Source organism: Rhinolophus hipposideros (genome assembly GCF_964194185.1).
Source record: "Rhinolophus hipposideros genome assembly, chromosome: 2".
Taxonomy (NCBI): domain Eukaryota; kingdom Metazoa; phylum Chordata; class Mammalia; order Chiroptera; family Rhinolophidae; genus Rhinolophus; species Rhinolophus hipposideros.
Genome location: NC_138048.1, coordinates 95,761,687 through 95,773,477, shown reverse-complemented (window position 1 = coordinate 95,773,477; position 11,791 = coordinate 95,761,687).

Genomic DNA, 11,791 nt, shown 5'->3' with positions numbered 1-11,791 from the left:
TGACACATGGCGTAGTCGGCAGGATACGGTGCTGGCCAAAGCTTTCCGAAGGGCAGTGGAGCAGTTTGTGCGTCTGAAAGCTCAGTCTGAGGAAGACCAGGAGGAGCAGCTGCCGGAGAGCTCGATTCCCGTGGAGGGGTGGAAAGATGTGGATGGTTCCCCAACCAGCAGAGGCCGGAGAAAGCGGAGAAAGCGAAGGTTGTTGCCGCCCTGTGGGCTGGGAACTGCTTGCTGAGGCAGCCCGGATGCGGGACTTGTCCCAGGAGGAAATGCATGCTGAGTCCTCCGTGGGAGATGAGGGTGAGGTCAAGGTTATCCCTCACCCCCAGGACAGCCCTGGCGAATGACTATGGACTATGGGGAATTGCCTTCTATCACTGATTTAATGAACGCTTGACTGTTTGGGAACATACCACCATGTAGTGGGACTGGCGAGAATGTTTGCTTTTGTGTCTTGACTGGCCGCCATTGATAATATGTAAGCACCTTGATGTGAGCCGCTGTTGTTCCAGCACAGTACCCCGAGAGGCCCAGAGAGAGTGGCAGTGCCCTGAGGCCCTGGCTGTGTCCAGGAAGTCTGGCTGTGTCCAGAGAGTGGCAGTGCCCTGAGAGCCCTGGCTGTGTCCAGGAAGTCTGGCTGTGCCCAGAGAGAGTGGCAGTGCCCTGTGAGCCCTGGCTGTGTCCAGGAAGTCTGGCTGTGTCCAGAGAGAGTGGCAGTGCCCTGAGAGGCCCTGGCTGTGTCCAGGAAGTCTGGCTGTGTCCAGAGAGAGTGGCAGTGCCCTGAGAAACTCTGGCTGTGCCGGGGAGACAGGTGGTACCCTAAGAAGCCCAGGAAGTCTGGCTGTGCCCAGAAGTACTGTGGTGGTGCCCTGAGAAACCCTGGCTGTGCCCGGGGAGACAGGTGGTACCCTAAGAAGCCCAGGATGTCTGGCTGTGCCCAGAAGTACTGGTGGTACCCTGAGAAACCCTGGCTGTGCTCAGAGAGCCTGGCTGTGTCCGGGATATTGCATTCACCTCCAGGCTCCTCGCACAGGGGCCCCTCGCAGAAGACGCTTGTCGCGTAGATTGTGAGGCGAGACCCTGTAGGGGTGGAGTGTGGGGACAAAACCCCAAAAAACAGTTTCCAGGCTCTCGGCCTCACATAGAAAGGTGCTGGCTCGGGTAGTAAATGGCCATCAACTGTGATCAGATGCCAGCAGCTGTGGCTAGTTGGCCGTCAGCTGTAACCCGTAGGCCATTGGCCACTAATATAACGGCTGTGGCTACGCTAGCAAAGAAGGAATGGGGGCTAGCAAGAAGGTGGTGGCTGGCAAGCGCGGACTACTGTTAGGCAGATTATGTAGATCCTGCTTCCTGTGTCTCCAGCCAAGCCTCCAGCGAGAATATATTGGTTTGACTCCCCTATCTATGGCTCCGTGGGTGTTCCTGTTTGGCCTTACCGTGTCCTGCGTTCTTGGGCGGGGAGTGGGAGCTGAGACCCTGCACGACATATGGTGTGGTGACAGAGCCAGGAGTACAGTTTTCAGGCTCTCGCCCTCACGTGGAAAGATGCTCACTCGGGTAGTAAATGGCCATCAACTGTGATTGGATGGCCATCAGCTGTGGCTAGTTGGCTGTCAGCTGTAACCAGTGAGCCACTGGCCACTAATATAACTGCTGTGGCTGTGCTATCAGCAAATGGGGGGCTAGCAAGAAGATAGTGACTGAGCTAGCAAGCGTGGATTGCAGTTAGCACGTGAGGTTAGTTGGTTGGCAGAGAAGTGGACGGCAGGTTGCAGATCGTGTGGATACTGCTTCCTGTGTCTCCAACCCAGCTGCCAGCGAGACTATAGTGGTATGACTCCCCCATCTATGGCTCCGTGGGTGTTCCTTTTTGGTCTCACCATGTCCTGCGTCTTTATATGGGGAGCGGGACCAGTGACCCCACATGAGTCCCTGCATGACATATGGTATGGTATGGTATAGTATGGTATGGGATAGTATAGTATGGTACAATATAGTATAGTATATTTGTATCCCTATGGCTCTGACTTCTTCACAACATTGTGGATTACACTAAGAAAATAAAGCCTTCATTCTCTCTTTTGTTTCCCCTATACTTAAACATTTCTGTTTCACTTAAATGCCTTCTGGTCTCCTCATAGCTCCCATTTCTTTCATTTCCTTCTATGCCCTCAGCAACATTAGTCCCCCATTTCCCAATGTGTTTTTCTCATGGTTACATTGAAATTATAGGTATTCTGAAGTAAGACTATAGAGACAAAAGAGGAAATGTCATTCTCATCACCTCACATCTAGGGTACATGCTATCAATTTTACTTACTACTGGCGTTGTTAACTTTGATCACCTGGGAAGGTAGTGTTTGTAGGACTTCTCCATTATAAAGCTGTTTTTCCCCTTTCATTGGAGGAAAGTCACTAAGCACAACCAATACTGAAAGGATAAAGAGCTAAGCTCCATCTCCTTAAGGGAGAAAGTATGACATAGTATGTGGAATTCTGTATGGGAGGCTTTGTCTCTTTTCTTTTTATTTCTTTATTCCCTAATATATCCATATCAGTATACAATCTTGGATAAGTGTTATATGTTTGGGGTTATAATACAATAATACTTTATTTTGTTGCTCAAATTATCCCATCTTTGGCCATTGAGAGCCCTTTCAGTTTGATTCCTATATTAAAGCCCATTATAATCTCCCCCATTTTCTTATTTTAGATAAATGTGTTAAGAAAAAGCATAAAAATTGTGCAGTTTTTCATTTATGTTGAAATTCAAAATATTAATCAACATATTATATCAATCTTGTATTCATCATTTTATTTTGTACCCTATGCCTTCCCCCTGTGCTGACCTTTCGTCATGTTATTTTTTTATCCTTTAACAAACCGTCCCTATATAAGGGCCTGTTGGTTGATGGTAAAATTCCTTAGTCTTGGAAAATTATTACTAAATCTCTATTTTCTTTGAAAATAATATAGCTGGGAGTAGAATTCTAGGCTCACAATTATTTTCCCTTAGTCCTTTAAAAATATTAATCCACTGTTTCCTTTTACCTATCTTTCACTGACAAAATGTTTTCTAAATGTTTTCTTGGGTTTCCCCCTACTCTGGTCACCATTAAGATAAACTAGTTATCCTTTATATTAGAAAGATTCAGCATAAAAAGTTTACGTAGATTTTTTTTATTAATTCATTTAGGTACTGAGAGTATACTTTTGATCTAATGAATTCTGGAAATATCAAATATTTTCTTTTCATATACTTCTTTTCTCCCATTCTCTCTATTTCCTATTTTGTTGAACCTTTCCCAATTAATGCCTAAATAGTTTACCTACTCTTTTATGTTTCTCTATGATGCTCCTATGGTCTGAATGAATGTGTCCTACTCAAATTCATATGTTGAAGTCCTAATGCCCAATGTGATGGTATTACTAGGAGATGGAGCCTTTGAAAAGTGCTTAGGTAATGAAGATGGAGCCCTAATAAATAGGATCAGAGCCCTTATAAAAGAACTATCCCACAGAGCTCCCTAGCCCTTTCCACCATATGAGGACACAATAAATAGTCTGTAACTCAGAAGACCCTTTGCCTCTTTCGACAGTATTGGCACCCTGATCTTAGACTTCCAGCCTCCAGAACCTGAAGAAATAGATGTTTGTTGTTTATATAAGCCACCTAGTTTATGGTATTCTCTTAGAGTAGCCCAAATGGACTAAGACAGATGCATTCCAAGTGAATTCTTCAGTACCTTCCTGCCAATCATTATCTTCAACTATATACAGAGTTTATGGGTGTATTATTTATTTATATATGTATATATATATATATATATATATATATATATATATATATACTTTTTTTCTGTATTCTGAGGTTTTGACACCATAAAAAACCTTTCTGGTTGGGGAGAGACTACTGCCTTTCCTAAGGCTAGTCAGTTCATAGAGAAAGAAAAGGATTCAGTTGGGGATCATGACTTTGATACACAACCTAACCCACCTACAGACATACCTCCTCTATTGAGTACATGCACCACTGATGACAATATCCCTTTGCCTTGTGATTCCAAAGCCAGGTAACCAGACAACTAAGGACTACACCTATAGCCCAAAGTTTACCAAAATTATTCAAACTAGACAATCCTAAACTACTTACCCTGCACTCCCTTGCCTCTTTTCAGTGAAAACCCCAATAAAGGCCATGGCCTAAGCACTCCCCAGCTGCTGCTTCTGCTTTTTCTTCCTGACAAAAACCTGGTGTTCTCCCTGTGGCCCTGTGATCCAAGCTGCTCCTGTCCTTTCTAGGGTAACTGAGTGAATCAAACTTTTTTTTTTTTTTTCCCTCCAGTGGCATTGACCTCTCTGTAATGTCACTCAATCACCTTTATAAATTAAGACCTCGGACAAAAACAATGGGATTAATTTTTAAAAATTAATATATTTTTTTTTTTATTTTCAAGATTTCTAATTCCTAAAAACTATATTACTTACATTAGCATGTGATAGGTTATTATTTTTACTAAAGTAATCAACAAATACTTTTTTTTCACTTCTATTTTCTATTATGCCACTATCAATCACTATAACCACATATTGAGAATCCCGTATAAACCAGTTTTTTGGCATCCTCAATAATTTGTAAAGGCATAAAGGAACCCTAAAATATTTGACATTCCTTGCTTTCTAGAGGATGGAAGTTTATGTTTCAGCAGAAACATGAACAGGAAAAAGTATAGAGAAAGTAGTCTATTCTATAGACATGTCAAGAAAACATTGACGACCCACACATTTTAAAATACCATCTTAGTACAAAGTATTTGTGGATACTTTTAAAGGAAAAAAATAAAAGAATTTGGCCATGCCTTATACTCTTTTCACTGGAATGTCAATAAACATTCAAGGAGTTCTTATTCAAGTCCCTTAATGTTGGGAAATTACAGAAAAGGAAAACAAGTGAGTCTTAATCCCAAAATACGCTACACTGCCACAAAAGTAGATGAGTCAGTTTATCCTTGGACTCTTTAAATCTTCATGTTTGCTTACCCATCTCATGGATGAATGAATATTTGGGAAGGTATTTTCTCTATGGAACATGTTCTTTCTCCTCTATGAGTTTCTTCTCTTCAAGAGAATATTACTGGAGCAATGAGTCAAATAATGCATTTGTTGACTTTCATCTGTCAAAAACTGAAATGCTTCTGCAAGTTTCAAACCAACATTTACTCCAGGTGTGCTTAGTCCAACTGCCAAGTCTTGCCTTCCCTACCTATAGCTCCGGAGAAATGTTTGCACTCTCGACTTCCTCTTCAACATCATTTTAACAGAAATTCACGGTTGTGTGATTTTTGCACATAACAACACATTTCACCGTCTTACAGCTTGTTCCAAATGTTTATCCCATTGGTGAGTAAATTCTGCATTGCATGAGCCACTTGAAGTCGCCATCCCATCTACCTTCTCTTCTTATACTTCTTGCAGTATAAGTGACATTGTTCATATGGTCGATCTGAGCCATTACTGAATTCCCTTTTGAAATATATCCAGTTGATTTTCTGCCTTACAATGCAACTATCATACACTTATTTATGTTCTCTTTACTTCTACCACCAATAACAATATGTACCTCCTTTGAAGAAACGTCCCTTTTAAAGAAACAAAAATGTTTTCATGTTATGGGTTTTTTGGTTTTGTGTTTTGCTCCTTATTTTGTGTTTGTTTTTGGCTCAAAACAACATAAATGTATTCTTTCACATCCTGGAGGCTAGAAGACCCCAAGCAAAGTATCAGCAAGGTCACAGTCCCTCTTAAGGTGCAAAGGATGAACCCTTTCTTGCCTCTTCCTAGTTTCTGGTGGTTGCCAGCAATCCTTGGCATTCCTTGGTTTACAGGTGCCAGCCTCTGTGGGTGTGTATCTGGATCTGTGTCTTATGAGGACATCCATCATTGAATTTAGGGCCCTTCCTGATCCTGTATGACCTCATCTTAACTAATTCCATCTGCAACAACACTATTTCCAAATAAGGTCCCATTCTGTGGTTTTGGATAGTTTATTTTAAAGAAACAAAGAGCTGTGGTTTTAATTTATGTTTAATGTCTTTACCTTAGCTGCTCATTAGGTGATAATGAGTATTCAAACAAGCAAAACTCAGAACCAGAAATGCCAGATAACTGCATAGGCTTACCGCATTTCAAATTATAAATTGCTGTGTACTATATGTCAAAGTTTTTGAGGAACAACTCAGTGATTGAAAATGGGACTGCCATTGTTATTTTCACCCTCTTTCTTACTTCTACTCATTCTCTTTCTCACCACCACGTGATTTCATTCTTAGTCATTTTTCTATTTGGTGACATCTCTAAGATATGTGGCAATCAGCAGAGTCTGGCTAGATTGCTTTCTCCCCCTTTCTTCTTCTTGGGCTCACAGCTGCTCTATATTCCCCAGCTGCCTACCTACACCTTACATCGGGATGGGACCATATGGCTAGTTCTGCCAATAGGCTGTAAGCAGAAATTAAGAATGTCACTTGAAGGGTTACTTGTTTACTCTCTCTTTCTTCCCTTCTAAGCCAGCCTTAGATGCAGAGGAAAGGGTGGGATCACAGATTGGAACAAGCTTGATTTCCAGAATGAATCCATGGAACAGTACCCTGCCTGCCATGAACCAACAAAGGACTGTTATATGAGCAAAAAATAAAAATTGATTATGTAAAACCACTGAGAATCTGAAGGTGTTTACTATAGCAATTAGAATAAACTTTGATTGTGTGAGACAGTTAAGAATTTGTGGTTATTTATTATAGCAGTTAGATTTCCTTTTAATGGTCCTTATATCTTCTGATTTGGTCAAATGTCCCAAGTGGGTCTCCAATAGGCAGAGCTCTTTCTGGAAACAACTGCTATGGCCAAATGTGTGGGACTCTAGGAGTTGTCAGGTGTTGTATCAAGTGTGCAGACCTCTGAGAAGGGGACAGGAATTGGATCAGCTTCACTCAAGCATGTGGATTGTGTTTTCCTGAGAAAGTCTGACTTTATTATTAGAGAAAGGATGGTTAAGAAGGGTGACAGACAAATATTATAGTATCAAACACATGCACACATGCTTAAAAAAATAGTTAACATGCATGTCTTGCTTAGTTAATATGTATCTATTCATGCTTTCTATTTGCCAGTGACTGAGCTACGAACTGGAGTTACAGTGGTGAGAAAGACAAGCACGATTCTTGTTTTCATGGAGCATGCATTCTAGTGAAGACAGACATCGAAGAAAGAGAGGGAGAAGAAAAGGAAAAGAGTGAGGAAAGAAGAGAGGAAGGCCAAGAATAATGCTGAAACATTATCTTCAGTATGCAAAGTTTACTTGTGTAGGAAGGACCCAACCATTAGACTTGTCAATAATCAAAAGCAAAAACAAGGTTTATGATAGAGAGAGGCAAGGGGAAAAAACAAACAAACAAAAAAACACCTCAGAGTCTCAAGACGTTGTTTTGCATTTTTTGGAGGATAAACTGGCTGGAAGTTAGCAGACAGTCCAGGCAGCATAATTTGCCCTTTAATGCTCTGACTACAGCATTTTTTGTAAAGTTATTTTTGGATTCTCTGGAAATTCTGGTTAGAGTTTAGCTGTGGAATATACATAGAGTGGCTCTCCGTGTGTCATATCTGACAGTTCCTTTCTGTTAATGCCTCTATCTTCTTTAGTTTCAATCTGTACCATTCCCCTCATTTGATTTTTCTAAAAGAAAGACATGTCATAAGCCAAGAGATGAGTAAAATAATCACCTATTTGATTAATGCTTTGGCAGAAATAAATAAGGATCTGAGATGCATAAACTCAGGCTACAACTGTTAATTGTAAGTGTATGTTTAGTAATTCACAACCAATTATAGCTAATCCATTTTAAAGTTAGGAGTTAAAAGAGTTATTTCAGTTCTTATTCAACTGAGTCACCTAAAACATTTGGGCCTAAACTGATGGGCTGTCAAGTGTCTTGATGACTTTTGTGGGCAGATCCTGGTGAGGACTCTTTTTAGAAGATGATGTTGAACATTGGTTTGAGTCTCCTGAGTGATAGTAACACAACCTCATCCTTTCTTATCCACCTCTGTTCTCAAAAGAATTTGAAGGCCCCCCCCCCCATGCCTGAAGAGCAAGGAGAATCCTGTTTCATCATTAACATAGTCTGGAAAGGCTGTAGATGGGTTGGAAAAGTTTCCTGAAATGAGAATAAGAGAGGTGCTTAAGTAGGAGTCTGACTTCTGGACAGAATTCAGGAAAATGTGGGCCACAAGATTAGTTCCTTAAACGGTAAATCAATCAAATCCCACTCCTTTCTCTCTTTGCTGCCTCAAGCTTATCTGACCGTATCTTCAAAGATCAAAGGTAGCAACCTTGTGGGGACTGTGGGGTGCTTCAGCTAGTGATGAAAGTGGAGTTTCCAACAGGTCCAGGTCTGGCCAGCCAAAAGAAAAGGGAAGAAGTTAATAATGGTTATTATGTAAGGAGTTCCTTCCAGGACTTAGAAAAATCTTCATTCAATCTGTTAGTAATGGTCGCATTGTCCCTTCCTGTTTACAACATGATTTGGGGGTTAGGAAGAGGGATAATGAAAGAGTGGCACCTCCTAAATAAAAGAAAGTAAGTAAAAACTGCAATGTTTTTACCTGAACCTCCATCCTCATGTAGGATCATAACCCAGATGATCCGCCTGTTAGTACCTGACTAGGAAAGGTATGTGTGCTAAAGAATATATTATTCCATGGGCAGTCATGAAAAAGAATGCTCTGTATCTCTTTCTCAAACAAATAAGCAATTCGCAGTTCAGCCTAGTATCATGAATAGGGAGAAACCTTATTGATTAGGCAACTACTGTCTCCATTTTCTTACTGGCCAGGGATGAGTGAAGCAGTAACCAATTGATGTTTATCAGCTTTGTTGCGTCTAACTTCAACCTCTTACTTTACTGATAAGAATAAGGCAAATGCATTTTATATGAAGAGAGATTGGATAGTTTCAAGGAAGATTGTGATATACCAGAGTCTGAGCAAGGTGTTAGTACAATGTAAACTTAGTTAAAAAAAGAAAAAAAAAGAAAAACTAATTGCAGGGCTATGGAACAACTCCTACTCCAACAATTACAACTGCAACTACTACTCATTCAGTAATTTGAAATCTTTGCTAGAATTTGCCATCATGTAGGAAAAAATAAAAACCTCAAATGTTTCAAATTACTCTAGGCTGGAAATTCCTGATTTTCCATGTGTTTCCAGTAAGGTTTGATTTTGAGATGATTTCCGGAAAATAAAGGGAAAAAACAGAACTCGAGTAACTCATAAAAGCAAGTAATATGTGCATAATTGCGTGAGAAAAGCTAAAACAACATTTCACAGCTGGTCAGCATAAAACTGACTTGTCGGTTTTACTTTACAGATAGCACCTGTATGTCTTAAATAATACACATGTACATTATTCATTTGAAGACTTTTATAAGTATAAAATTTCTGTGTATAAGAAAAATGAAAATGTACCTTTTCCAAAAATTTACTTTCCTATAATATTAAGTAAAACGGATTCTGAAGCATATGTTACCCATCACAACAGATAGACTGTTCTGTAATATGTCCTAGGCAGGTAGCAGAGCAAATGTTTCAAATTTTATCAGGAATGCAGAAAACCTCCCTGAAAAAATAAAATCTCTGCAAAGGGGTCCCAAGAAAGTGTTCTTTGCAAGGAGTGAGGTGACGTTGGTGATATCCTAGTATCTCAGCTTTGATTAGGACTTTCTATCCACCTGTCTGTGCAGCCTAGAGGGGAAACTCAGTTGAAGTGAGTATGAGCACGTCCCCACACATTCTGAGGCACTTTGTGTGTCTAACGTGTGCGCCATTGGGCATGTGCATTGAAGTGTAGAGATGCCTGTTGTGGGATATAGGAGATAGAGAGGGAGCTAAAGGGCTGGAAAAGGAGAGAAGAAGGACTGTTCAAGTATAATTTCACCCTATAGAAATTTAGGATTCATATCAAATCTAGCATAGTAAATCCACTCCTTTCCTTAGTCCCAAAGTGTAATCTTTGGTTTGGTTTGGTTTTGTGGTAAGAACATCTGCCACAAAATCTACCCTCAATAGTTTTTTAAGTGAACAAATAGTGCTGTTAATTCTAGGCACGATGTTGTACAGCAGATCTCTACTACCTATTCTTCTTGTATAACCGAAACTTTATACTCATTGAATAGCATATGCCCCCGTTTCCCCTCCTTATTTCCGTGGCAACCATCATTCTACTCTCTGCTTCTATGATTTTGACTGTTTTATGTGAAAGATGGGGATGAACCTGGAGGACATTATGCTAAGTGAAATAAGCCAGTCACAGAAGAAAAAATACTGCATGATTGCTCTTATATGAGGTACTTAAAGTAACCTTTGGTATTGAAGAAAGTCTTTTGAGAACTAGAATTTGCAAAGCTAAATGGCACTGGAGGAAAAGGCTGGCCCAGAATCTTTAAGTCAGCATACAGGGCTTCAAGCAGTAGTGGAACATTCAACTCCCTGCATGCACCATCCTGCCACTGAGGGAGATGATATTAAATGAGCTCAAAATATTACAAGACTTAGTGTAGAAATCTTGATGTGTGAAAGGAACACTATCCCACAGCTGAGAGACCGCAATTCTCCTAACGTGGGAGGTAAGGAGCAGGTGTTTGTTTGGAGGGGAATATTTTATTGACAGTTATGTCTTCACTCTTACCATTAAAATCATAGATGGGGGAGGGGGGAGGAAATGACATTTCAGCAAATGGCAATTTGAGAAAATACTACTTACAAGGATACACAAATCCTATGGAGTGAAGCTGTGCAGGAAAAGCACAACTCAGAGAACCTGCAGGAGTTTTTCTCTTGCTATTCCCCCTCTGGAATTGTGTTCTCCAGCTCCTACTCCAAGTATCTCTTGGTACAATGGGCACCATCTCTGAACTGTGAGCTTCTTTGAATATTAATGGTTGCTTATGCCTACAGAGAACCTCACAGAGCACTCCGCAGCAGGCCTCGACACATATTTGTTAAACTGGCTAGATTTTAAGAGGTGTTGTAGATTGGGCACCAATCAAGAGAGTAAAGGATTTAGGTTTTTTGAGAGCTGGCCACTAGTGGACTTTGTAACCCACAGGCAAGTCAGTTTGATCTCAACTCTCAGTTTCTCATTGGTAGATGGTAGAAGTTGCCTTACATGACCGGCAACATAACTTCCAACTGGAACAGTCTGCAGTAGAAAGTCTCTCTTCATTTTGGAAAATGTAAAATTATATATAAGGTGTGATCACACCTTCTATGAATTTCTCATTAAATATGCACAAATAAAACTGTTACTTGGAATAATGAAATAATAAAGTAGCAATTAGTCCACCTAAACATGATTGCTAATATATTTTGTCTTTCTACTGTAAAAAAAACAGTTAAATATATAAAAACTTCTGTGCAAATTTCTTCCTTGGACTGACAGACATGCTTATTTTTGGAACATAGCAGTTCATTCTAACCCACTAGGGTAATATTTTAAAAGTATCACCAAATGAACTTCCTAAAGTATCCAAGTTACTTTCACAAAAAATAAAAATGACATACAAGTAGAAATGTTCTGAATATGTAAGAATTTACTCATTTATAAGCTGTATTAATTTCTCTCCTTGTGAATATATGGTTCTAATAAATATTTAGTACTTGCTATTCACATTTGGAGCTTTATTGGTTTCTATATATTTCCAAATGTTTGAATAATCTATCAGAGCACAAA